This window comes from Cinclus cinclus, chromosome 4, assembly GCF_963662255.1.
Source record: "Cinclus cinclus chromosome 4, bCinCin1.1, whole genome shotgun sequence".
NCBI lineage: Eukaryota > Metazoa > Chordata > Aves > Passeriformes > Cinclidae > Cinclus > Cinclus cinclus.
The window spans coordinates 41466286-41493104 of NC_085049.1; positions in this window are offsets into that span (position 1 = coordinate 41466286).

Sequence of the window (26819 nt, forward strand, 5' to 3'; positions counted from 1 at the left end):
AGCCAGAGGCAGCCTTAGTTAGTATGGACTGACAATCTGTTATGTTCCTGATGTCAAAAATTCCAAGTCCAAAATACAGAGAAGAAGATGGTTCCAGTTTTAAAGATAACTGAAATGTACAAGGAAATAAAATTTAGTGACTGAATGTACAGCCACATGAGAAAATATCTTGCTGAGCCCAAAAGGCTTACCTGTTTGAATAGACACTGTTAAATATGAAAACATTGAACTTGTCATGTCAAATTACTGTTTTCTTATTAGGGCTTCATGATAAACATGAAGTCAGCAAGCTTGGTTTCCATCAACTCCTTGAGCCAAAAATATAACATCTCAGAGGCAATATTTTCACAAAAAACCAGATTCCTATTAAATGCCCACCCAGGGGCTTTACGGTAATCATGAATTTGTATCTTTTCAAAGTGTAAGGGAGAAACTCTCTGGCAACAGAATAATGTTTTTCCTTTTCCATTTGCAAAGACTTTGCAAAATTGAAGAAAATAAGCACCTTTGGGGAAAAGCAGTCCAGGCAAAAATTTTGAAAACAGCTTCCTTGATGAGGATCAATATTAATGTGTGTCTTGGTGAATTAATTTTTTTTGCAGTTTTAAACAACACTACAAGTACTTCATTCATCTAAGCAAAAAAAATAAATTAATAAATACATTTTAATATTATTTTAATTAATTTTCCAACTCTTTAGACAACAAAGCCTCCTTCATAAATTCATAAAAAGTAACTCTGAATAGAAATTTTTCACTTTTATTTTAAGAAGAGGTTTAACACTTTTTTTACTGTAGGTACTATAAAGCTGAAGATCTTTTTGAGTTCTTTTAACAGTAATGTTCAAAACAATTTTTTTAGACTGGATCTCAGAACTGAAGCTGTTATAAAATTAGACTCATATTTTTAATCTGAGCTATCAAGACCCTTTCATAACTGATAAAATTTCAAATTCTACAGGGCATCACTGGGAAATGGGAATGCGTATAAAATTTCTTCTCATTATATACCATGTTCCTACACCGTCAAGCTCCTCAATACCCTAGATTTCGTAATTTCTGAGCCTAATCAGTATTCAGATGATCAAACTCCAAGACTCAGAATCTCAGACAACGAAAACAAAGCAAAACATACATCTTTCTACCCTCCACAATAATAAAATTAAAGGGAAAAAAGCTATTCTTTCTATAGATGCTCTCAGTGTTGTCTCATGTTTTCAGATGGATCAGATCCTAACAACCCTGGTTTTTTCTCCTATAAACCCTGTTTTTTCTCTAGGTCTGTTTCAGAACCTAGACAAAGACACCCCAGTTTCATTTCAAACAATGAAATTTATTGATAAATCATAGAACCATAGAATGGTTTGGGTTGGAAGTCACCTTAAAGATCATCTCATTCCAACCCCCCAGCCATGGGCAGGGACGCATTCCACTAGACCAGGTTGCCCAAAGCTCCATCCAGCCTAGCTTTAAATACTTGTAGGAATGGGGCATCCACAGCTTCTCTGGGCAACCTGTTCTTGTGCCTCTCCATTCTCACAGTAAAGAACTTCTTCCTAACATCTAATCTAAACCCATTCTCTTTCAGTTTTAAGGTGTTTGCCTTCATCCTGTCACTGCATGCTCTTGTAAAAAGTCCCTCTCCAGCTCTCTTGTAGGCTCCCTTAAGGTACTGGAAAGATGCAATGAGATCACCAACCAGTCTTCTTCTCCAAACTCAACACATCCATTTCTCTCAGCCTTTCCTCATAGGAGAGGAGTTTCATCCCTCTAATTATCTATGTGGCCCTGCTCTGGACTCACTCTAACAAGTCCATGTCCTTCCTGTGCTGCAGGCCCCAGAGCAGGATGCAGAACTCTAGGTATGGAGCAATCACCTGTTGCTTTTACAAATACTTTTATAAACTTCCAGTTCCAGTCACATTCCTTATCAGAGTGTTATTGTCTATAAATATCTAACAAAGAATGTGGGTTTTTTTACCCCACAATTATCTAACAAATCATGCATGTGATTTCAGTTTTATTCCACTAATAAATGGGGTTTTTCTTTGGATGATTTAATCCTTATTAATCTTATCTTTTCTCAAATATTAGCCTAAAAATGTATCTTTAAGTTTACTTGTAAAGATCACGAAACACTAGCATTTTTTAAACTTTAGTTACAATTTTCATTTTGCTTCTAATCTTATAATTCTGTGTGATCACAGTGCTGGCCATATTGAGGATCAAATTAGTACACTGATGAGTGTTTTTTGTTCTCCCTTCACCCAACATGTTCTCACTAAATAACCACATTCTGTCATGCTGCCAATCCCACAGAGCATTTGAACTACCTCATCAACACATTATCATCTTCCATGAAGACAATGAGAAACCAAACTTTCATAATTTTATTCATGTTGGAAGGCTTTTCTCAGGGGTGAAACACAGATTCTGCACATAGAAAGTGTTCTGGTCTTGGAAAAGAGCACTTTGCTAAGAGAAAGTGACAGTTCACACAGCTTACCTGTCCTAGTAGGACAGCTCTTTGTTTATTCAAGGTAGCTGAAAATATTTGCCTGTGAACAGATGAAGAACTTTAAGATACATACACACACATGATGAAAGGCTAAGCAGCAGATGTTAGAGCAGAATAACATCAAACTCACCACATTGAAAGGCTGGAAGGACTGTTCACTCCACAGAGGTAATATGACTTTCTGAGAGACTCAGAAAATATTTCATAATGTTAGGGGAAAGAGGAAGAGTGGAAGTCAGATGCCCCAGCAATCCAGTGGAATCAAATGCTGAAGATATGCAGAATAACGATTTTGTTGGTAAAAATTTATTTTTTTATTCTACTTGATACAGCTGGAAAAAATAGACATATGCTTCTTTTTAATTCCCATATTAGGTCAGCCATTGGAAGTTTTTTCTTTCTGTTCAGATACAACAGTTTATTTAATGCCATTTAACCTCTGCCTTCAAACTGTCCTGCATTTGAGGCCACCATGCATACAAAACCTATGAATGATTAATTACAATGTAACAAAGTGGCAAGTATAGTGTTTAGATGTCTAGAAAAGGGTGTGGATGGCTTAGATCCACATCACCCTTCATAGGCATGTCTTTGAATCCAGAGACGTATGTGACTTTAGATCTCCTTCTTGCTTCCCAAAATAACAGCAAATCCAGGAAAGGTGAAAAAGGAGACCAATTTGTTGCCAAGCTTATAATTCAGCCTGTCAGACATTTCAAATATTAATATTGCATTTAAAAATGAAGCTGTAGACTCGTGTGATGTGATCCATTGGCTAAACAAGAGCCATGACATTTTGCAAAAGCCAAAAGAGGTAATTATGGTGCTAAGAGCTTTTAGATTGGAAGCTGGAAGGCAATAGAGCTTTTAGATTGGAAGCTGGAAGGCAATAATGAAACTGAAAAAAGGATGAACCATTGCAGCCTCTATTGTTTACCATTTAAGGAATGACAACAGATTTTGCTTTTATTGAAAGCACTCTACTTTTAGGACTTTCTGAAAATCAGGATCAATTCTCCATTAATCCATAGAACTATAGACATATTTGTCAGACTTCTTTTAATTATGCATTTATAAAAATAAAAATTCTGTGGAGGAAAATCCTGTTTTATTCATCTTCTCTGTCAAAACAAACAGCTTATAAAATTATCTGTAGAGACACACACCAGTGCTACTTCTCAGATGTTTTCACTTCAGTTTAACAAAAGAAAATAAAGAGGAAGCTTTATTGCTGTATTTAGGAGTATTCTTGGACAGAATATTCACCATATTCTAAAATTAATACCTATGTCATCATTTGATTATTCATCTTGATAGAAGGATACAGTCATTATTTTGGCAAAGGAAAAAGGAAAATAAAAGATCATCTTTGGTAGCAAATAGCTATATTACTCCAGCTAGAAGGCAGAGCTTTCATTGTCCCATTCAATACATCATGGTACCCCTGGGGTTTTACTTTATTCAGAGAATTTTATTTATGCAAGCAAGATTAACACATCAGTCCTTTGAAGGAATGAGAAAAATTCTTGATTCATCCATGTCCTTTTTATAGGTATTCAGTTCCAAACTGTAGAGTCCAATACATCAAAATTATCATGTGGTTGTTCTTCTCACAAAGTAGAAGAACCATGTCTAGAAATGGCTGGGCCTTGTATTTATTTCCACAGAAAGAAGGAAGTTTTAATTTCTATCTGTGTGCATGTGATATAAATTTATTTAATTCCTCCAGCAGATAAATTTAGGAAGTATTTAAAATTTTTTTGCAAATATCTTATTCATTACTTCCAATACAATTCTACAATAACTTTTATAGTAAAAAAAAAATAAAGAATAAACCTCTGTAATTTTTATTAAACTTGTTGAAAGTCCAAATGTTTTCTATTGTGAGTTATAATTGGACAACATATGTTCACTAAAGTATGGGCAGACTGAAATGTTCTATGAACACATCCCTATTTTGTCTTCTCTGAGGCTAAAAAAGCAGATAACTGAGAAGTATGAGGTAAGAGGAAATCAGAACTTAAACAGAGTAGAGGAAATGTTCCCATGCTCAACTTGGGTTAATTTTTTTCTGACCCTCTTTTCTGTCTAAACTGTCTAAGCAAAGCACAAGAGGCTTCCTTGAATTATAACAGTATGAAAAAAATTTCTGTTGTGGGGAAGAGAACAGCCTAAAATCATCTGAAACCATCACTAGGACTTCTTAAACAGAGAGCTGCACTCTCAGCAGCAAAGAATGCACTTCAGAGAGGAATCAGCCACCTCTTAGCTAGCAGTTTTCTGAAAGTTACTCAGAAATTACTGTTTTTGTCTTTTCTCTGCCTCAGATTTCCCATGTACTATTCTGTATCACATATGCTTTCCAGTTCTTGTGACTCGGGTGGGTGCTGGCATTCCACAGTACCAATACTAAATAAACTAACACGTCCACTCCCTTTACAGGTCACAAACTGTACAAATTTGAATTGTGTTTCCTTGAGGGAGACAAAATACATGATATTCCCTCTCTTCCTAGTTAATTTAATAAGAATCAAAATTAATATATAACTTGATTTTAAACATAGATTTGTTGGATACTACCAACAAATGGTACTATCTCTGGTTTCTTGTACCTTGTGTTGGCTGGAGGCAGGAAATAAAAGGAACATGTGTTGTACAGAAAGCCGAAGTCCTTAATCAATACGACAGTAAATTTCCATAGCCTCTCGGTATGATAAAAATCACGTAATCAATTACTTTTTCATAAGCTTGGCCTGTTGTATGATTAAAATACTCTTGGAAAATTGCTGTGTACTGATCAGAAATTGCATAAGGCTTTTTCAAACTGAAAACCAGAAATTCTTGCTAAAATAATAAAACCCTATCACACACACCAAAAAAAAGCACATTACAGTTAAGGGGAATGCGTTAATCAAAGAATAACAAAATGTAAGGTGATTTTACTCTGCCTTTAACACATCCTTCTGTATGTGTACTGAATCATTGTTGGTTATAATCTTTCAGCTGGAAGGGGGATTGTCCTTTTAATTATGTTTCTAATCCAGAATAAACATGTGATTAAAAATATGCCCTTGGAAATGACAATGTTGTAAAATGCGATATTCTGTGAAAATTGCTCCATTAACTCCTTTGTTTTCAGGCTGCCTCTGCTACTTCATTCAAAATCAACACAGTTTATGGATATAGCTTAAACTGCAGATAGAAAACTGGAGTTTCCGCACCATATTTAAAAGCCAGATTGCCTAAGACATTCCTTTTAAAGTGTTTTCGAAAGGATAAGATAGGAAAAGAAAGCGTTAGTTGATTTGAAGAGTTAGATTTTCTTCACAGGAAGTCTGAATTCTGATCCATTTAACTGTATTATGTTGGTTTTCACAAGTGTACTAACTTTTAAAGAACAAGGCTTAAGGTAATAGATTGGAAAACAGGAAAGATGATTTGAGAAAGGACTTTGTATCATGGGAGAGAAAGTTGGGGCAGCAGGAAAGGTCAAAAAAATGTCGAGAGTGGTTGCAATAAAATTCTACCTAAAAACCAGATAAAGGGCAGATAAAACTCTCAAAAGAAGGTACCAACTCACTCCACAGTTACAAAACACACTTTAAAAATGTTCTGTCACCAGATCTTGCAGGCTAAAGCATGCAGTTCAGCTCCTGAAAAGTGAAGTCCTTGTGCTGATATAGAAATGGTTGTAAAAAAAAGAACATGGAGAACCTTTTGAATGGACCAAATTTTCTTTCTTTTGTATAGATCTGGCCTCCCTCATCAATGCTCAACTCCCTTCATGTCCAGAGGAAACATCATCTATGTTCTCCCTCAGGCAAATTTCTCATTGATGCTGGCATTTGTGACTTTCTTCTTTTCCCAGTGAGGGTTTGACTTAACAGTTGCTCCCCCCAATAGATCACACTCCCCACAGATGTTAATGAAGATTTAGAATACTAAAATTAACATTTCTTTCCTGATCCTCCATAAAGATGATTACATTAGAGAACCATTTAATTTTCACCATTCTTGTTCTCTACTAGAAAAGATGGGATATTTGATAGAGATATTTGTGGGGCTCACCCACTCTCTTCCTACCCTGCTTTTTGCCCTAGAAATCTAATGAACTATTCTCTTTCACCTCATGACACTGAGATGTGTTAACATTGGTCCTGGCAGTAGAGAAGGGATTAAAATATCACAATCCAAGCATTTCATATTTACACACATTATCATACTTTTTGCAGAGTCTGAGAAATGCAGAGCACTGACTGCAGGTTAGAGTACTCTCAGAGATCTCAAACAATAAGTTAAAAGGTGATCTTCCTACCTCCTCCCTAGGGCTCCAAGCATTATGTCCTCTTGGAGATCCTGAGGGATGCTTCTCTTCACTTAACAGCTAATATATGGCCATCTGCTCTTTTTAGTTTGCTCCATTTGTGTCATGCATAATCTCAGCATCCAAGGGGACAGTCGAGCTGCATTCTTGATGGAAATTTCAATTTTCATGTAAGCAATTTGAAGAAAATCCATCGCATATACTCTGAATAAAATTAGTGCCTACAAACTGCACTTAAAATATTTTCCAAACATTAATTGATCTTTCAAACCTATGTCAAATAATATTACCTGGTCTCAGAAATTATGCCTGGATACAGATAGCATAAAGTGATTAAATTTCAGAACCAGCAGAAATATGCTGCTCTCAGCTGAGGCATTGTAGTCTGGGCTCAAACTGCTGCACAAGCACAACTCTGAAGTAAAGCTGAAGTATCTGTGTTCTGGGCAACGCTTGCACAGAACTGGAGATGAAACTGATGTATGTGTTCTTCATTTAAACTCTGAATCTTGCCAAATAGAATAGAGTTACACAAATCCATTGTGGACAAAGAGTCTCTGAACATATGTCTATTTATTAATAAATTGCTCACACTGAAGGACCCCATGTATTTTACTTTGATTTTCTTTTGCTTTGTCTAAATAGTTATTTTTTCTTCTCATCATTATGACTTGCTCACATGAACCATTTTATTTCTTCTCAAAATGTTTTTGTATGGAAAAATACATTTTCAGTTGCCTTTTGAATTTAATTCTCCAGGTACCACATTCTTTCTCAGTAATTTCCTATGTTCATTCTTCCATAATGTAAAAGATTTTGCCTGAGCATGTTTTTTCATCATTGTTGTTTCTTGTTTTCTTGGCTCAAAGTCTTAGATTCTAGGCAGAGCCAACCATAAATGGTCTGGACAGAAGTTTGGGAGGGAGTGGTGGGTCACAGCAAAAAAAGAGCCAACATGTTGTAAGGAAAATATTTTTATCTATGTATATGCAGTCTTAAAGGCATAAAATTGCTACTAGTTAAAAATCATCCCCCTACGAATATATTAATATCCTAAAGAAATTAAGTTGATTTGAAGTTTGTTGTATCAACTAACTGCCAAAATCAAGATTTGTGGGAGGTTGCTGCACCTGAAATTTCAAAGTGGTGAATGGAAATCCATGAAAATAAGGACTCAGCTGCCCCTCTAAGAATTGTTGTCATTTTTTTGACTTGGGAGAGTTAAAAGCACCATCTGTAGCAGAAAGTCGCTTGTCTATGAGAAAAATGCCCTTCAAAGCTCTGGAGGCCACCCAGAAAAACAACATCTGGAAAACAAAATTTGTTCTCCCATTTAGTTCTAAACTCATCAGTTTCATCTTTATCTATACATGACCTTGTTCCTGGGTGAAATACAGGAAATGTGTTGCTTCCCTCCTAGTTTCCTTAATCACAGGCTTCCTCATTAGGCTCTAATGATAAGGACAAAACAAAAATCAACTTCCATAACCTAACAGTGATTCTTTGAAGACCATGAGAAGAGTCAGCAAGCTCCTTGGAGACTGCCTGGGGGGTGCACAGTCTTCCTTCTTTCTTTGCATTAAGTTTCTCAAGCCATTCAGTTGCTGCCTAATATCCTTGGCATCTGCCCTTGGTTTCCAAAGCTGCTGCTGACAAATCTTTGCAATCTTGTCAAGCAGAAGAAAGGCAAGGGTGGATATCTAATCTGAGATATACACTAGTGCAACGCTTCAACAGAGATTGAATTTAGGTTGAACTTCTGATGTGGCGGATGAACATAAACTCAGATTTTGCTTTCTAACTCCTCACTGAGAGCTCTGAGTTTCTGTTCAATTTTGTTATCACTGATGTTATCACGACTCTTTCAGGGAAGAGGGAAATAGAAAACTTCTAGATATTGTAAGGATGAGAGGTAGGGACTGATCTGGAAAGCTGTTGTAGTTTTCATGAAAAGCAGCAAGATTTAGAAACTCATAAAAAGCTTGTCTCAGAGAAGCCAGCTCACCCCAGGCAAGAGTCAGGGATCCTCCTCTTTATCCACAAATATCACGTATCAGAGAGAGCTGGCAGCTGTTCAGCACTGGCAGAAGTACAGAATCAAGCTGGGCATAGACCACATCCATGTATTATTTTGTCTAAGGAGCCTAGTAGTGCCTTTGGTCCACAAAATCCCTTTAGAGAGTGCAGATTGTTAACAGAAAAATTCCTCATGGCCAGACACACACATGGCCTTCCTCATTTCTGGCCATGCAAAATTAAACTTTGCATATGATGTTCAGAAGCCTTGAGCAGGATCCTCTAGTAATTTCCAGCTTACTCTTTTTTGTGATGTAACATTATTTTCTTTTTATTCCATTGAAAAATATTGCATTTCTCATGTCTAAATGTATTTCTCTTCACCAAGAAAAATAAGCATCTGATTAGGAACTTAACTTTTGTCCTCTGGAGGGATGAGCAGGGAATCCTGTGATGAAGTCATTAGTCCTCTGATTAATTTTCTCCCATTCCTTCCTCTCTGGCAGTGGAACAGGAAGACAGGGAATGGGGACTAAGGTCAGTTCATCATGTGTTGTTTCTTCCACCGTTTCCTCAGGGAGAGGAGTCCTTCCCCTGCTTCTGCATGGGGTCCCTTCCGCGGGAGACAGCCTTGCATGAACTTCTCTGATGTGGGTCCCCTTCCATGGGATACAGTCCTTCAGGAACAGGCTGCTCCAGTGTAGTTTTCCCACAGGGTCACAAGTCATATCAACAAACCTGCTGTAGTGTGGGGTTCTCTCTCCAAGGGTCCACAGGTCCCTTCCTGGAGTCTGATCCAGTGCAGGCCTCTCATGGGGTCACAGACTACTTTTGTTCATCCACCTTCTCCAGTGTGGGTCTTTATGATCTGCAGGTGGATCTCTGCAGCTCCATGGACGTCCGTGGGCTGCAGGACACAGCTGCCCCACCATGGGCTGCACCACAGACACAGGTTACAGGGAATCTCAGCTCCAGCACCTGCAGCACCTCCTCCACCTCCTTCTCCATGGACTTTGGTGTCTGCAGAGTTGTTCCTTTCACATGTTCTCACTCCACTCTTCTGCTCTTTTCTGGCCACAATTACATATGTGCAATACTTTGGGTAATTTGGGATTGGGGTATTTCCCCCCTTTTTAAACGCTGTCCAAGAGATGTTACCAACCTTCACTGGCTTAAACTAACTGATGGGCTGCTCTAGGATCCTTCTGGCATTGTCAGACATGGGGGAAGCTATTAGCAGCTTCTCACAGAAGCTACTCCTGCAACCCCTCTTCACCCCCCCCCCAGAAAACCTTGCCGTGAAAACTCAATACATTAACAGATACTAAGAAACTAACTCTTACATCTCTGTGTTTCACTCAAGGCAGAGACGAGTATTAGGAAACTGTGGGCTAGGTTTGTTGGTTTTTTTTACAGTAAACTTTAATCCTTTGATATACCTTCCTTTTTTCCCTCTTTTTTTCTCCTCTTTCTTTTCTTTTGTTAAGTGACCACCGGTGCTTAGGTGGGAATGCATTTGAAAAGAGTGCCCCATAGAATGCCAGAGGAAAAATAATGAGAAAAACTTTTAAAACACTTCTAAGGCACTGTGTCCTCTTGAATAACACTCACTGTCAAATATTCTGCGTCATTTGTGCTTAGTCACTGTGTCCATTACTGTGCCAAGATAAGGCAACTTCTCTGTCACTGCGAAGGAGATGTTGTTTGGATGATGACATACCAACTGCCCACACACTCAAACAATATAAAAATCAAATGTGCTCTGTGATTAAAGGAGGTGATCCTTGAGAATTTCAATTATGTGCTACTATTAGACTGAACAGTTGGTAATCTGAAAGCTTAATATTAAAAAAAATATTATTACCCTAATCTTCTCTGGAAAATGGACCATAGTATTGAGTTAGACAGATATGTTGAAACCTATTAAGATGGATTTAATTGCAGATTTTAGTGCCTGGAGCCTCAAATTCAAGGAGGAACCTAAAAAACTAATCATAATTTAGGGTCATAATAAAATTTCACTCTGTTCATAACATCTACCTTATAGCCTCTGTATTGGGGAAATCATTGATATTTCCAAAAGCAGCATGATTCCTTCACAAAACATTTACTAACTTGCAATTTTCCTCAAAGCCCATGATTTTTAACTGTTTTTTTCTGTTCAAGTCCGTGGGAAGTTACCTGGACAAGGACTGAATTAAAATGTCCAGTTGCCAAAATACTTTCCCAAATAGTGCTGAGTACAAGCAATATTTTCAGAGAAATCTGACTGATAATAAGAGGTGCCTGATAAGTTTTTGTATGTCTTCCTGACCATGTCTGTGTCCAGCAGCATAATACATCTTGATCACATCCCAGTTGAAACGGGACGTAAAACTCTCATTTACCTTAAGGTTACAGAATCATGTCCCTAAAGAATTCCAGCTAACAAAACAGCAAAGTCAGAGATTCACTTTAGCCATGATTGCTGCAGGTGTTTATCTGCGTCCCTACTCACTGGGCCTGTAAAATAAAAGTCCAGATGTTACCTAATGTCAGACAACAACAAAAATATACAATTTTTCAAAAATAGACTATCTCACACAATTTATGGAATGGCAAATTATTCTCCACATTGCTTTCAGTTTGAGCAAAGTGTCATGGTCCTATCACATTCCCTGCACTGACCATCAAATACAGAACTATCTGGATACATAAATGGGGTTGATAGGCTGCTACTACTTGTTTGAAATCAAATCGTCATGCTCTGAAGTTGTCAAAGGGCTTTTCTGAATCTTCAGAGGGCGTGAGTGGCTGTTCGGCAGACAAGTTTGAGAAAGTGAGTCTACTTGAACCTCATGAACTTGAAGTTCAACAGGACCAAGAGCCATGTGCTGCACCAGGATATCAATCTCAACAAAGACTTCAGGATGAGAGCAGCCCTGCTGAGAAGGACTTGGGTGGAGGAGAGGCTGGACATGACCCAGCCATGTGCACTCACAGCACAGAGAGACAAACATGTCCTGGGATCCATCCAAAGCAGAGTGGGCAGCAGGGCCAGGGAAGGGCTTCTGCCCCTCTGCTCTGCTCCACTCGGGTGAGACCCCACCTGCAGTGCTGCACCCAGCTCTGGGGTCCCAAAGGACATGGACCAGCTGGAACAAGCCCAGAGGAGAGGTGATCAAAGGCTGGGGAGCTGTCCTATGAAGACAGACTGAGAGATGGCATGGTTCATCCTGGCAACAGGACAAGGGGTAATGGCTTTAAAGTAAAAGAGGGGTGATTTAGATTAAATATGAGGAAGATATTGTGTTTTACAGTGAGGGAGTTGAGGGACTGGAACAGGTAGCCCAAAGAAATGGAAGATGCCTCATTCCTGGAAACATTCAAGGTCAGGCTGGATGGGGCTCTGAGCCTTATCTAGTTGAAGATGTCCCTGCTTATGGCAGGAAATTTGGACTGGAAAATCTTTAAAGGACCCTTCCAACCTATATTATTCTATGACTTTATGATTCTATGTTAAGTGAAACAAAATAACAGATAAAATAATTAGCTTAAGAAGTAGTTGCTACATTAAGGTCTCCAGATAAAAATCTATCTAGGTAAAAGATCAGACCAAGTGCTGTGGACACTGACACTTTTTTGCCTGACTAAGGAGTGCCTGATGCCTGGCCATCAAAGATTCAACAGGGATCTGTCTTACAAGTGATAAGAATATCAACAATAAGCCTATGTCTACAGTCCAGATATTTGTTGGGTATGTTAACCAACAAATAAGATCATTTTATGCACTCATGAATTGTGTATGAACCTCTTTGTAAATATCTACCCAGAGTAAAATGCCCAGTAGATCCTGGAAAGTCTCATTGGGTTGTAATATTTGTTACTTCCATGGAAATGTTTTAAACACCTGGGAAGTCTCAAAAGGTATGAAATACCAATGAATAGGAAAATAAATCAAGATGTGAATTTCTGTTCCTAACATGAAGGTCAATAGTATTTTGTAGGACTGTGGATATGAAAGAAAACAAAGCTTTTGTCCTAAATCAGTATGAGGTGCCTCTAAATATCCTTAACCAGGGACTAACACCCTTACCATTCAGATTTTTTTTTCTACACTTCAGATTAATTTGATTAGTGGTTTTTAATAAAATAATAAGCAGGTTGTGCAGGGTCTAGGATGCATGTATCTGGATGGCAGCAGTCAGGTGCTATCTCATTTTGTCAGTATTTAAACAGATCAGAGGTGTGCCAGATTTGACCCAGGAGGCATTTGGCCATAGAGCCATGTCACAATCCATAAACCTTCCAGACTGTGAGGAGGAACCCACTGCTTCTTACATCACTCACTGTAGACATATCCTACATACAATATGAATACATCTTGTACATCAGAAAATATGGAAATCCAAGATGGTGGCATTTTCTTCTTTTTACCATCTGAGACCCTGAAAAATACCTCTAAACCAAAGCAGAAGCCGATCAAGAAAGGACAGTTGTGCCTTCTTTTCCTATCTACATCAACAGGTACTAACACTGTTAGTTTCATATATACCTGTACCTAATGGCTGAAACTCTGTAATAATTATTTGTTTAGAGGCATAGAAATCCACCCCAGAAAAATCTTTTGAGTCAAATAAACAGTCCCATATAAGCCACTAGCTATATGTTCATTAGGTTGGACTTCTAAATTCAAAGACATCTATAAATACAGTGTAAAAGGAAAATTTCATTATGCTCTGTGCCACAGAAAGCATAAATAATTAATTGCATTGAAGTCTTTTCTGACCATTATTTTAGCTTTTCCTACCCTATTTCATATTAGTATGAAGCAGAACTGAGAGGGGAAAAAAAGAAAACAAAGTGAACAAAAATTTTAAAAATTGTAATATTAATGTTTTATTTTCTTTGGTATCCAATAATATAATATTTCTGCAATATTTCTTGTTTAAAAGTTCCATTAAAAATTATTTTGTCTGACAGCAATATTGCTTGAAAATCTGTAGTACAAAACAATAATAAGAAAGTATCACTCAACCCTTGTCAGCAGAGCAAACCCCAAAGGATAATGAAGAAGTTATGAAAACATTTCACACTCACACTCATGCCTTTATATAATATGAGTGAAAGAATGGAATCTGAAGTCATTTTCTTGGTTTCCTTTTCTTATAACTGCTTCCTTTCACTGAGAAGAGACAGAAATATCAGTTGTTTGTGACAGTATAATTTCACCTACAGATATCATATTTTGAATTACAGGGAAAAAAGACTTGTGTAGCATTTTTATCTCTTACATTATTGTTGTAATTCACTTCCTATGAAATGAATTGTATTATTGCAAAGGGTGTAAATCTAAGTATGAGCATGAAGAAGGTTCTCCCTCTGGTGTGACTGGAGGTAGTCTGTTGTTATTAAACCTGTTAATAATTAAATACAAGGAACTATATTAAAATAGTATTTAGGTCCTTGACTGAAACGTAAAGAAAAAAATAACCAAAAATAAATGAAGCAATAAAGACATGTGCACAGACCTTTTCTCAGACCTCATATTATTGCTTATTAATGAACTCTCACAAAGATGGATGACTGATTAAAATTATATCTGCATTATTTGGATTAGCAGGATGTATTGTAGAAGAGAAGCCTCCATGGACATTGAACTTCTTTCTCTTTTTCTACATGTTGTCTTCTTTTGTCTTGCTTTGATTTCATTTTGTTTCTCTGAAGTTAAGAATCGGGTAGGAGAAAAGAAAGATACATCTGTTTACACCTGAACGTGTGTGGGTGGTGTTTGTAGACAATCACATGCTGGTACTCAGGTCTTGCTGGTAGCATTGTTACTTCTAAAAGCACTTCTAAAATCTGTGATCTTTTGTATGAACTACCTGATTGCCAAAGTGGACTCAGAAGCCTGCTACTGGTCTGCACATGAGGTCAACATGGATTTGTAGGACAACACTGAGTCAGACTTTTGGAAGGGTTCTCAGGAAAAATGTTGAAGATTCTGGTGCAAAGTAATCCTGCAAATGATGGATAGTAGTCTGATTACACCAGCTCCTCTGGCTGCAGAAGACTCAGAAGTGATAAACACAGACCTCTGACTCCTGATCCTCTCTTTAGGTCACTATCTTCAGAAATGGGCATCTGCAAAAAACAGACCTCAGAATGGTGTTGTAGAAATATTTTGTGTTGGGTTAGAGTGCTGATGTGTAGAAATGGGAAGTTGTTGCCTTGTTGAAAAAGAGATTAGTCCTTTGGCCTACAACACAGGTACTTATTACAACTTGGTGTTTGTACTTATAAAGAAAATATAAGTTACTGTTTGGGCCATGACATCCTGTGAGGGCTTCTAAGAGTTATATCCCCTCAAAAGAGATGACATGTTATGATACACTGACAGAAATGTCCAACAAAATGAAGTTTTTACAGAATTTGGACTCTGACCATATAGCTAGTATTTTATTTTTTCCTTCTTCTTGAGTTGTCTCTGCAGAGCTGACAAATGTACAAGACTGTGAACACCTCATCTAGAGAGTAATCCAGACACAAACAACACTATATAGGATGGATGTCTAATCCAAGTTGCTGACTGGAGTTGCAGTAAAATACTCACAACCCTCTGCAATTCTGTACAGCTTAAAAATGGCTTGGGTTAGCTTTCAGATACTTGCTAAGTACTCTTCAGATATATATGGCTGCAGATCTCTCCAAACAACTTAAAGCCTTCTTAGTGTTAACTTAGTGTTAACTTTAAAGTCAGCACTTTTTTAGAGTAGTTTGGCTTACTGAAACATCTTTCAGTACTGCCAGTAGCTTCTCAGTTGCTTGCAATTTCATTATTAGTAAGGTGGGGGTTATTGACATGATACTTCATTATCATCTACAGCAAATATCAGGATACTGTTTTCCAATCTTTTTTTTTTTTTCTGATAAAAACTGAGATTGGATTTGCAGTTGTCTCAAAATATTTGAGACCTTAGACAAAGTGCAAGCACCTGTCAAAGTTTAATGCTCTCACCAATCAGAAATACCAGCAATGTTGTCACTTTCCTAGATAAATTGAGGATAGTAAGAAAATACATTCTTAAAGTCATTGTATAGCTGTCTTGTGCAACTCAGCACCATGTAGCACAGCTGGTAAATGAGTTTAAGGTATTTCTGTGCATAATAGAAGAAATCTGCAATGGAGTCAATGGGAATCTAGGTTTTCAAAGTATTATTAAATACCTGAAATGCTATCTTAAGCAAGAATTTTGAAGAATTATAGCCTCATCAGAACTTTTCAATGGAGTTGAGTAGAGAACAAAGCTATAAAGAAGATTCTGATCCTGGTTTCTCAGCTTATTGAAATAGTTCTCTGATAAAAATAGTGGGTTCAACAGATGGGTGAACTACAAAGGTCAGAATTTCAATTCAGTTAGTGTATGCACACAAGACTTGAGATGTAAGCATTGAACTTCACCCAAATATTTTTTTAAAAATAAGCCTGAAAAAACAGTATGGAAAAATCAAATCATTCAACTTTCCTCTAGAGAATTCAAGGCTGTTCTCTTTCTGTTAAACTAAGAGCTTCTCCCCAAATACTATCAGGAAGAGGACCAGGAAGTATGAGGATATGTGAAAATGAAAATAAATGGGAAGGAAAAGTTTTAATAGAATCATTCCTGTATTTTTCTGGCTGATGAGCCACTATCTCTATTAATGGGAACTGCATTTGATGTGTTCCTGGTGTGATCTTCAGGAGGATCTCCTAGAAAAAACAGCATTTACCACCTAGTTATTGCAATAGCTGTGCTTAGACAGCTTGAAACCTATCTTGTTTTCACCACAACATGCTGCCAGGACAGACAGATGCAAACTGTTGTTTGACCTCAGGTCTTTCAGGTTAATACAACTTTGAATGAATTTTCTTAAAACTTAGAAATTTTGATACCGAATATTTTTCCTACAGGATTTCTGTTGCATATATTTTTAATTAGGTTACACCCTATTTATAATCTCTTCATATCCTTGTCAAAAATTGGAGGGATTCAGAAAAAAAGAAAAAGCTGAAAAATATCAAAGCAATAGGGGGAGTAGCTTTTGGAATGGAATTGCAAAAATATTTATTTTCCGTTAATATAAATTCTGACTAGAAGCTGCTGTAATTTCTGCTGGATTTTTTTAAAGGTATTACTCTATGCAGTCTCCTCATAAGGCCATAGTTTTGAGAAACCAGATACATGAGGTGAATATCAGGAAGAATTTCCTGGACACTGAGTTAGAACTGTGGTCTAGCAAAATCTTTATTTGATTTTCTATACAGTCTACATAATATGTACATTCACCTACACATATACTTAGAATCTCTAAGTTATTAATGTTCTTGATGTGTAGCTCTGCTGTAGCACATGATTTTCAAAGTCCCTCCTGGTTTTGCCTTCCATTTTGGAGGGAAGACTCCCTATAATCCCAAAGGCAATCTTGGGATATTGGCTTGATGGTGGAGTTGAGGTTAAATTCTGTCAGTGCAAATGAGATCTTCCTTATCTCACACACCCGAGAAAAGAAATGCTGTATTTAGGTACATAGGTAGGGATAGCTAGGTAAGCAGAGGAATAGAATAAAGAGGGCCAAGTGTGTGCATCTTTTCCAGCTGAGGTGCCAATTAGAGCTGTCTGAAGAAGAAAGATCTGCAGGGTTCACTTCTGTTCCTATGAAGACCAAAGAGCCAGTTTCATGGGCTTTCAGCAGAGCACTGTCATGCCCTTCCCCAGCAGAGCTTTAAGGGTCAGCATAGCTCTCCCTTTATCAGCGACTTATCTCATCGTATGATTTGACAAGGGGGTGAAAACATTGTTTTCAGTGAAATAATAAGTTTTTTTGGGAAAAAGTTGGCTGAAGAAACATGCAGAAAAATGAGGAAGGGGACTAGAAGTCTCCTTAAATTTACATAGTAATAAGGATGGAAAAGAGGTGAGAAAATGAGCAAGAATAAGTCCAAGCCCTCATTTCTTGACATATAAGATGATTTGACCTCCCTCTCTATATGGAAGCATATGAAACCGTCCAAAAATACTAACAAAACAACACAGTCAGGTTTAACTTAGTATTTACCATGTGCTAAGCAAAAAAGTATGGCTTTTAAATGAGATCATTAAAAATAAAAAAATATATATCATGTTTAGAGCTTTTTGAAATAAGATGGAGTACTTATTTAATAAACCTGAAAACATACAATGGGCAATATAAAATGCATACAAAATTAAATCAAGCAGGTACATTCATCACTGACAATAGAATAAATGGACCCAAGCACAAAACATTTATTTTAATGACCTAAGGCAGCATAAGGGTAATGACATAAGATAAAGAACACTGTGAAAAGTTTTTGTATTTTTTTCTGTAGCCCGTAGCACAAGGGCAAATAGAAGCTGGAGTATAGTAACACTTAACTTGACACCTTTTTGACTGTGATGGAGGACTAGGGTAGGAGAATGGTTATCCTCTTAACAGGTTAATCGCAAATCCATCTATTTTAGGTGGCCAGTCTGGTTTTATTTTGTCAGTTTTGGCAGTGTGAAATGTTGTTTTGACTTTAGCTTTTTAGTACCCTCCATTATATGACACAGTTAGTATAAAAAAAATCCAAAATATTGAATTGAAAAGTCATTCTAAATTGTGAAGCATTTAACACAAAAACTGTTAAGACAGGTCACTGTGATGTGTTTTTTAAAATCTTCTTCTAAGGCCAAAGTTTAGCAAAATCAGGATACAGAGTATTTTCATGCAGTTCTTTTTTTCCAGTTTGGAGTTTTCTACTGAAAATTTTCCAAGTGTCTCTAGATAAGGATCAGCCTGTGTGAGGGACTGATCCTCCAGAACTACATTTTCTTTAAAAACACTACCTCTTAACATACTATCTTTAAATGCCCCAGTAAATTAAATAGGAAAGACCTGGTCCAGGGAAGGGATTCTACTCTGTATTCTTTCTGTTGTTTTGCTCTCTGTTCACAAGGTACTGAAACACTTATGTAGACTCTGAGCAAAAACAAACTCAAGGAAAGGAAAGCATTAGAAGAGCCTCCAGAAAAACAGCTGAACAGCAACAGAAGAGCCTGAAAGCAAGTACTTTCATAGTGTCCCACACAATCCTTCTCTTCAAATTGGAGAGTGATGCATTTGACTGGTGAACAGTTAGGTGGATTGGGAATTGGTTGCATGGTCACATCCAAAGGCCATCAGCGACGAGTGGTATCCCTCAGGGTACTGGGACCAGTGTTAATTAATATCTTCATTAATGACAGGGATGAAGGGATCAAGCAAGTTTGCAGATGGCACCGAGCTGAGTGATGCAGTTGACACACCTGAAGCACAGGATGCCATCTAGAAGGGACCTGGACAGGCTTGAGCAGTGGGCCCATGGGAATCTCATGTGGTTTCACAAGGCCAAGTTCAAGGTGCTGCACCTGGATGGGGACAAACCCTGGGATCAACACAGGCTGGGGATGAGCAGATCAGAGCAGCCCTGCTGAGAAGGGCTCAGGGGTGCTGCTGGAGGAGAGGCTGGACATGACCCAGCCATGTGCACTCACAGCAGAGCCAAACGTGTCCTGGGATCCATCCAAAGCAGAGTGGGCAGCAGGGGAGGGAGGGGGTTCTGGCCCTCTGCTCTGCTCTGCTCAGGTGAGACCCCACCTGCAGTGCTGCATCCAGCTCTGGGGACCCAGCACAGGAAGGACATTGACCTGCTGGATCAAGTCCAGAGGAGACCACCAAGATGATCAGAGGTATAATGCGCCTTTCTGTGAGGAAATGCTGACAGAATTGAGATTGTTCAGTCTGGAAAAAAATAAGGTTTTGGGGAAACCTAATTGCAGCTTTCCAGTACCTAAAGGAACTTAAAGGAAAGAAGGGGCAAAACTATTTACAAGGACATGTAGTGAGAGGATGAGGGGGAATGGGTTTAAGTTGAAAGAGAGTGGGTTTAGATTAGTTGTCCGGAAAAAACTCCTTACTGTGAAGTACTGGAATAGGATATCCAGAGAAGTCATGGATGTTGCATTTCTGGTGGTGCTCAAGGCCAAGCTGGACAGGGCTCTGGGCAAACTGATCTAGGTGATGCTGTCCCTGACCACAGCCAGGGACCATTATATGATCTCCAAGGTCTTCTTTCTATGCAAACCATTCTATGATTTTGTTCTTCTGGGATAGTAACATCTAGAAACTGGGGGAAATATAAAAACTGAATACATAATAAAGCATTTGTTTATAGTCAAAAAGGCATATTAAAATAATTTTAGGATTTTTTGCCAATAAAACATATTTTAGAACTCATATATAGCAAATAAATCTGGCTCATGTAGCACTATTTATGTTCCAAAATGGCTTAAGAAGTTTAAGAGCTTAAATGCTAATCTCATGGATTGCTTCTCAGATAAGTGTCATTATTTCTAGTGTTCAATTTCCCTATAAAATGTTAATTCGTTTATTTTTTGCCTCATTGATTGATGTATTGCTTCATTGCTTCATAAATTCATAGAATTTCCTAAATCCTACGTAACAGCCACAATCAATTAAGGGTGAGCTTTAAAAATAACCCCAAACCTGATGCTTAAATATGTTTTCTTCAGTACATTTGCAATGGACAAGCATTCAAGAATAAAAATTCTAAATCATCATCAGATTTAAGTTATTACTTGAATCAGAATTTCCTCTAGTCTCTTAGTTTCACAGAGTGGTTTGAGTTAGAAAGGACTTTTAAAGGTCATCTAAGTCACTCCACCTGACACAAGCAGGGACCTCTTTCACTAGATCAGGATGCAAGTCACATCCAACTTGCAGCACTTCTAAAATATTCTTTGCTCTCAATCAATTTGTCCCATGATGATCCCCCAAGTCTATGTTGATGTTGGGGACTGCCCCAGCCCAAGGGTAAGATGTGGGACTTGGTCTTACTGAACTTCATGAAATTTTCAGAAGCCCCCTCCTGAAGCCTGTCAACTTCATACTATTGATTTAAGCTCTGATTTGGGGAGATTAATGTATTCTCTGAATGACTTTTGTGGAGGTAAAGACATTAATCAGTGGTTATGGTCCTGGGCTATTCTAGCAAGAGTTCTATGCTATAGCTACTTAGCTGCCTAAATCATTTTAATTTAGAGCAGCTAATCCTGTAGTGCCTCTCTGGAAAGAAAACTGGTGCATGTTTTACAAAACTGAACTTAGCCTCATGGATGAGATCAATTTTGTCCTTGAAATAATGGCCAAATGTAACTGCTCAAACCCAAAGCTTAAGCAGAAAACATGCAGAAATAAAAACGCACTCAAAACAGCATAAATAACTTTTTTTACCAACTTTTCTAGCCTATCAGAACTGTGCAAGCCATATGAGAGAGACTAGAAACTACCTAAGGAGAGCTTAAGAAGCTGGACCTCTTTTGGTCTCCATAAGACTTAACTCCCAGTTTCTTCTTTTTACTGCAGATTTTACTTTTTCCATACATGCTAATAAGAAGACTGATTAGTCCATTCAGCTTGATCTAGCCATTGGCCCTTGTATGTACATGCCATGCTAGTTTGTTCAGTTATGTACATGATATGTATTTACAGATACATATATTAAAAGTGCAAAATCATCTATTGTATAAAGCCTTATTCTCTTTCCTGGGTCTGAGTGGTCAGCAGGTACTTGCTCCTGACTGTTTGGACTGCATGTGACCTTCAGCATGTATGCAGAAGGCTCAGAGACATGTCTTCAGCTCAACTACAAGAAGCCCTAAGCCCTCTGTCACTGCAACATTCCTTCCAAAGTTAATGTAAAATTTAAACACTCTGGCATGGAGCTCAGCATCTGAGCACCCAAAGTTTGGAATGCAGTAAGCCAACAGAGGCCATATATTCAGTATATACAAAGAGGTATTTCTAGGTGTCAATTCAGGCCCCTGAGTAGCCGTCTTTAAGAGTATGCCTGCCTGTGCATGGGGAATCATAGCCAATTATGATCCAGAAAAATATTTTCACAGCGTTCAGCAAATTATATGGGGTTAAACTAGGCTGTTGTGAGAGAGGTGACCCATAAAATAACAGCTATCTTCAGCTGGCATCTGGAGAACCTGTTATGAAGCTTTCAGGTTGAATTTAACAATAATGTGAGCAGGGCTACAAGGCAAGTGTAAAGCAAAGTAACTTCCGTGGTAGGAAAATTAGTCTAACAAAACTAAGTGGGAGTCCCTGTGGGAAGGGAAAGTGATTTTATTAAACAGCATCTTTAAGTGTGTTGATTTTACAGATGCACTCTCACATGCTCACAAACATCAAGACATGTTCAACAGCTTGGGCAGGATCACTAGTGTGGGCAACACAAGAGAAAAAGAGGCAGCTACTGTGAAGTACTTAGATTTTGGGTACCTTTTGACTGGCAACTGTGAACTAATCTTCCTATTACTGATTTCCAAAGACTTGTCCAAAGGCATGTAGTCCATTCTACTGCTAGGAACAGTATAATTGAAGCAGTTTCTTGGGAGGAATATTCTTTGTTACACATGCAGACCTTTTTTGAATCCTTTGTTTTACAATTTCTTCCAGTGTTTACATATTTAATTCATAGCAATCTCATGTCTACTGCACATCTCTACATGTCACTGTGTAAAAATATTGATTTATATTGCTGCTCCCATATGAGTATCAAGAAATGTACATTTTCTGCCAGAGGCAGTATCTGGTGCCTGCTCTGAATTGATCATGCATGTATTGTCAGTGAGAAACCATGGTTATTATTGGTTCTTATGGCGTCCCAAGATGTATTTATCTCAAGTGTAAGCATCCTTTCAGCTACAACTGTTCCCATTTGCCCTTGTGAATGACAAGCAGACAGGATGCCCAGAGGACCTGGTCTGCATAAGCACCAGTGTTGTGACTTATGGAGTGAGGATAAATGGGCTCTGTGGGTAACTGAGCTCAGCCTGAGCACAGCCTGCTTGTAAAAGCTCTACATATAGCTCATGCTGTGCCTTGCCAGGAACCTGGGGAACTCACAGCTCCTTTGGAAGGTGGGTGATATTTTTCTCAAAGCTGTAGTCTAGAAGCGGCCTTTCTGTTTCATATCCTCACCTGTAAAATGTGATTCTTACTCCATCTCGGACAGACTGCATGTAAAGATACCACAAATGGAGTTAGGGTACCACTACTGTAAGTTAGATGTTTAAATGGCCAGATCAGTCATTCCCTGGCAGGGCTTATTTCTTTCCACTGAATATAAAGGGATACTAGCATGACTAGCTCCAGCTTAGACATCTATCTTTCTGACATTTAACTTAGGCAAGAGCCTCTTTGGCCAAGGGAGTTAGAAAATCACGGTAATGAGTCACAGAAAATAACTGGAAATTTCATCTGAGTTCCACCAAAGGGTGCATTTTGACCCAGATAATTTCTCTCCGATTTGAGCTGCAGCTTCTGTTTTGTTTGGCCAGAATACAACATCATCAGAGTACAGAAGGAGGCATTGAACAAATGAAGGAAGTACAGAAACATTCAATTCCAAGTTCATTAAAGTCTCAGATTGTGAAAAAGGAATATTTATCTTTTTTTCCCTATTTTTCCTTATTTCTGTTTCTCTCTTCTGTATTGTTTCTTTTAAAAAAGGAATGTTTGTACTTACAAGAAATTCTATATAGTTTTGAAAAGCAAACCCAAGAAACTAATAATAATAGCATTATTCAGAAAAAAATGGTTTGAAAAGTTGATGAGAAAAGATTACAAATAAAGCTTAGTTGTATGTATAGTATAGATCATGCTTTTCAATATGTTATATATTTCCATAGCACAAACTTTGAAAAATATTTGCTTACTGATTGTGTAAAACATAACTTACATTGGAAATATTGTTTGTTGTGACTTATTAGATGGCCGAGGTGAAAATTGAAGGTTAATTGTGGTCAATGTGTTCCTCATTCAGAATTTTCTTACTCTTTAATGTTTATGGCTCTGTACAATGAGAATGAGGAAGCAGCTGTGGAAACAAAGTGGGTCACAGAAGATTTTTAACTGAGGGCAAGGAAACCTGATGTCTCACATGCAATGACACACCAGGCTGTGGGTGGGGAGGAAGCAACATTTTCTTAGATTTTTTTTTTCTTGTGCAGAAACAGGAGGCATATTAAACTTGTGCAAAGAGTAAAGGATTTATTAATTGAAAAAAAGAATCTGAGGAACAAAGACAGAATGCAAGAAAAATATCCTCTGATGCTCAGGGACTGTAAGGTTAATTGAAAGTAATGTTCTGTTAAATCCAATATTTTAAAGGCTCAATTTAAGGTTCAAATTCATGATTTAATATAAAACTAATTTTTAAGTAAAGCACTGTCTTTATTTGTCACATGTATAAAATTATCTGAAATGTTGACTGAGGTTGGGGAAGAAAAAGCTATTAAAAGTAGGCAACAATGTTGTCACAGGAAACTGATGTAAACTAGATAGAAACCAATTTTAGCTACAAATGAGATAGCTTCTATCAGTCAAAATAGTTAAATTCTAAGGTAGTCTTCCGGGAAAGCAGAAAAAAAAAATCCTAGCCAGTTAAAGACAATACTTTTTAAAAAGGATTATGTGATGTCATTGCCTATGGTAGAGATTAGTCTAAGTAACCCAAGAGACCTGTCTTTTGTATGAGGTTCTTAAATACAATAGTGAATGCATGTTGAATTCGTGGAGCTGCTCTTTTCCAGTGAGTGGTACAATGAAATGTCTATATATTTTCTTTCTTTTTCTATTTCCAAGGAAAAGCTAAAGGACTAACTTTGGGGAGCCACATGAAACAGCAGCAAGGAAAAAGTCTGGTGTGCTGATAGGATGACATATGTGTGTGGTTTCACACAGTAATGTGTATCTCTAGGTGATGGAAGGGTCCAGGTTGTCATATTATGTGTGATGGTATTGATTAAAGATAAGAAGTGGAAAAATGCACTTCAGCACTTCATATGTTCAGGATGCTGGCTTCTTGCAGCTATAAAACAACTAAAAGATTTGGATAGTTGCAGACCTGACATATTAGACAGGAGGGAAGTTTTCCACTGCTAATTGGGGGATTCTACCTCTGGACTCCAGTCCCTCTCTTTAAGCCATCTATCACTGTAAGTCACAGACATGACTTCTTACATCAGCCAGTCTTGTAATAATTTCCCTTATTCCCCTGACAAATCTGATCCGCCAGTTGCAGATTTCCAATTGGTCTCCATCAAGGCTGTGAACCAGGCTGAGGGCACCTGGCTGGGGTGTGATGCATTGGCAGGCAAGGGCTCCTCATGGCACACCTGACGTTAAACTCTGCAGAGGGCATCCCAAGAGATGGCATCGATTCCTGGGAAAAATTCAGCTGGGCTGAGAAAGCTAATCAAAACTCAGTTTTGGAAATTAAATGCCTCCTCCTATCTTTGTCATCCCCTCAACAGATGATGCAAATGAGCAGCATCTTCTGAACTGTGAAATCCCTCATTAGCAGTCCCAGATGGCATTATTTGTGTGCACAGAGCTGCACGTCGCACTGCTACAGCTTGTGGCCTCAGAGTTAAATTCTGCACAGAAGGCACATAGTTGGACTGGAGAACATGGAGTGCCCTGACAAAAAGTGTAACAGCTTCTCTTTAAGCACTGGATAATGTAGTTAATTAATAGGACTAGAAAGTTAATAAAAACCAGTGCTCTAAGAAACAACATAACTCCTGGCAGATTATTTGCTTTTGCTTGAATAATGATTGATAACAGAGCAGTATATACACTTCAACCTCAGCTCAAACCTATTGACTTGTAGGATAAAAACTACTTCTGAAGCGTATTTTTGGCTTTCTTGTTTATTATCTTGCTGCTTATGATAATTGAAATTTTTTTTAATACTCTCAGCCACTAGGGTGAAATTAATACTGCTGCTGCTGCTGCTGCTACTACTACTACTACTACTACTACTACTACTAAAAATAATAGGAGTTCCTAATTTCTATTTTTCTATATTGAAAGCTTCATTGCCCCTTTTTTCCTCTACAAAAATGAGACATGAGTAATAATTTTAAATAATATTAAGTATCACAACTGATTGTTACTTTAAAATTACTCACATACACTTCAACTAGTTTGGGATCAAAATTGCCAACACATTTCAGTTACATGCTTCTTGCACATATTTCTTCTACAAGAGAGATATCACAATATAATAACTCTTAATATAGGCTACTGCTTACCTCAGCAAAACAGCACAATTTTAATAAGTTGTGTGTTCAAAATTGCCTGAGTATTTCAACATAGTTTAAAATCTGTGCAAAAAATATACAAATAATAAAACTACAAAACTTCAGCATATTTTTGGAACATTATAAGGATGTCTTTAGAAGAATTTTATTAAGAAAGATGCTTGTTGCAAATATGGGTTTCCATCTACATTTTATTTCATAATTCTTTGCAATATACAGGACTTTCCTAATCTTCTTCCTCTGTTGGTTAGGCACTCTTGTGGCAGTCCAAGTACTTCCCTGTTTAAATTAAACCATGGATTTAACTGTTTAGTTTTCAACTTGACCAAAGAATAGCGGCTTTGAAAATATAAAAGCAACAAATGCACACAGGCATATTATATATCCATTTTTATAGACACAAATATTCTGCCATAGTGTAAATTTAGAATTTTTAAAAATCCTACACTACACACAGTTCCCCCACTGGAAAGATGGTGCTAAAAAAACATGACCAGATTTTAGACATTTCCATTGACTACATGTAACTTTTCAAAACACTGAAGAACTTAGTCACAGTAAGACTAATAAGTTACATAGAAGCTGGTATTGAAATTATTCATTTTCAAGTAACTAATTATAAATTTACTCTCTTGAAACTTTAACAGGGAAACTAACCCTAACATGACCTATGTAAGTGTAAATCTCAATATACATGTCATATTTGAATATTTTTTTAAAACATCTTTTCTATTAGAATCTAAAAAAGGATATAAACCTCATAT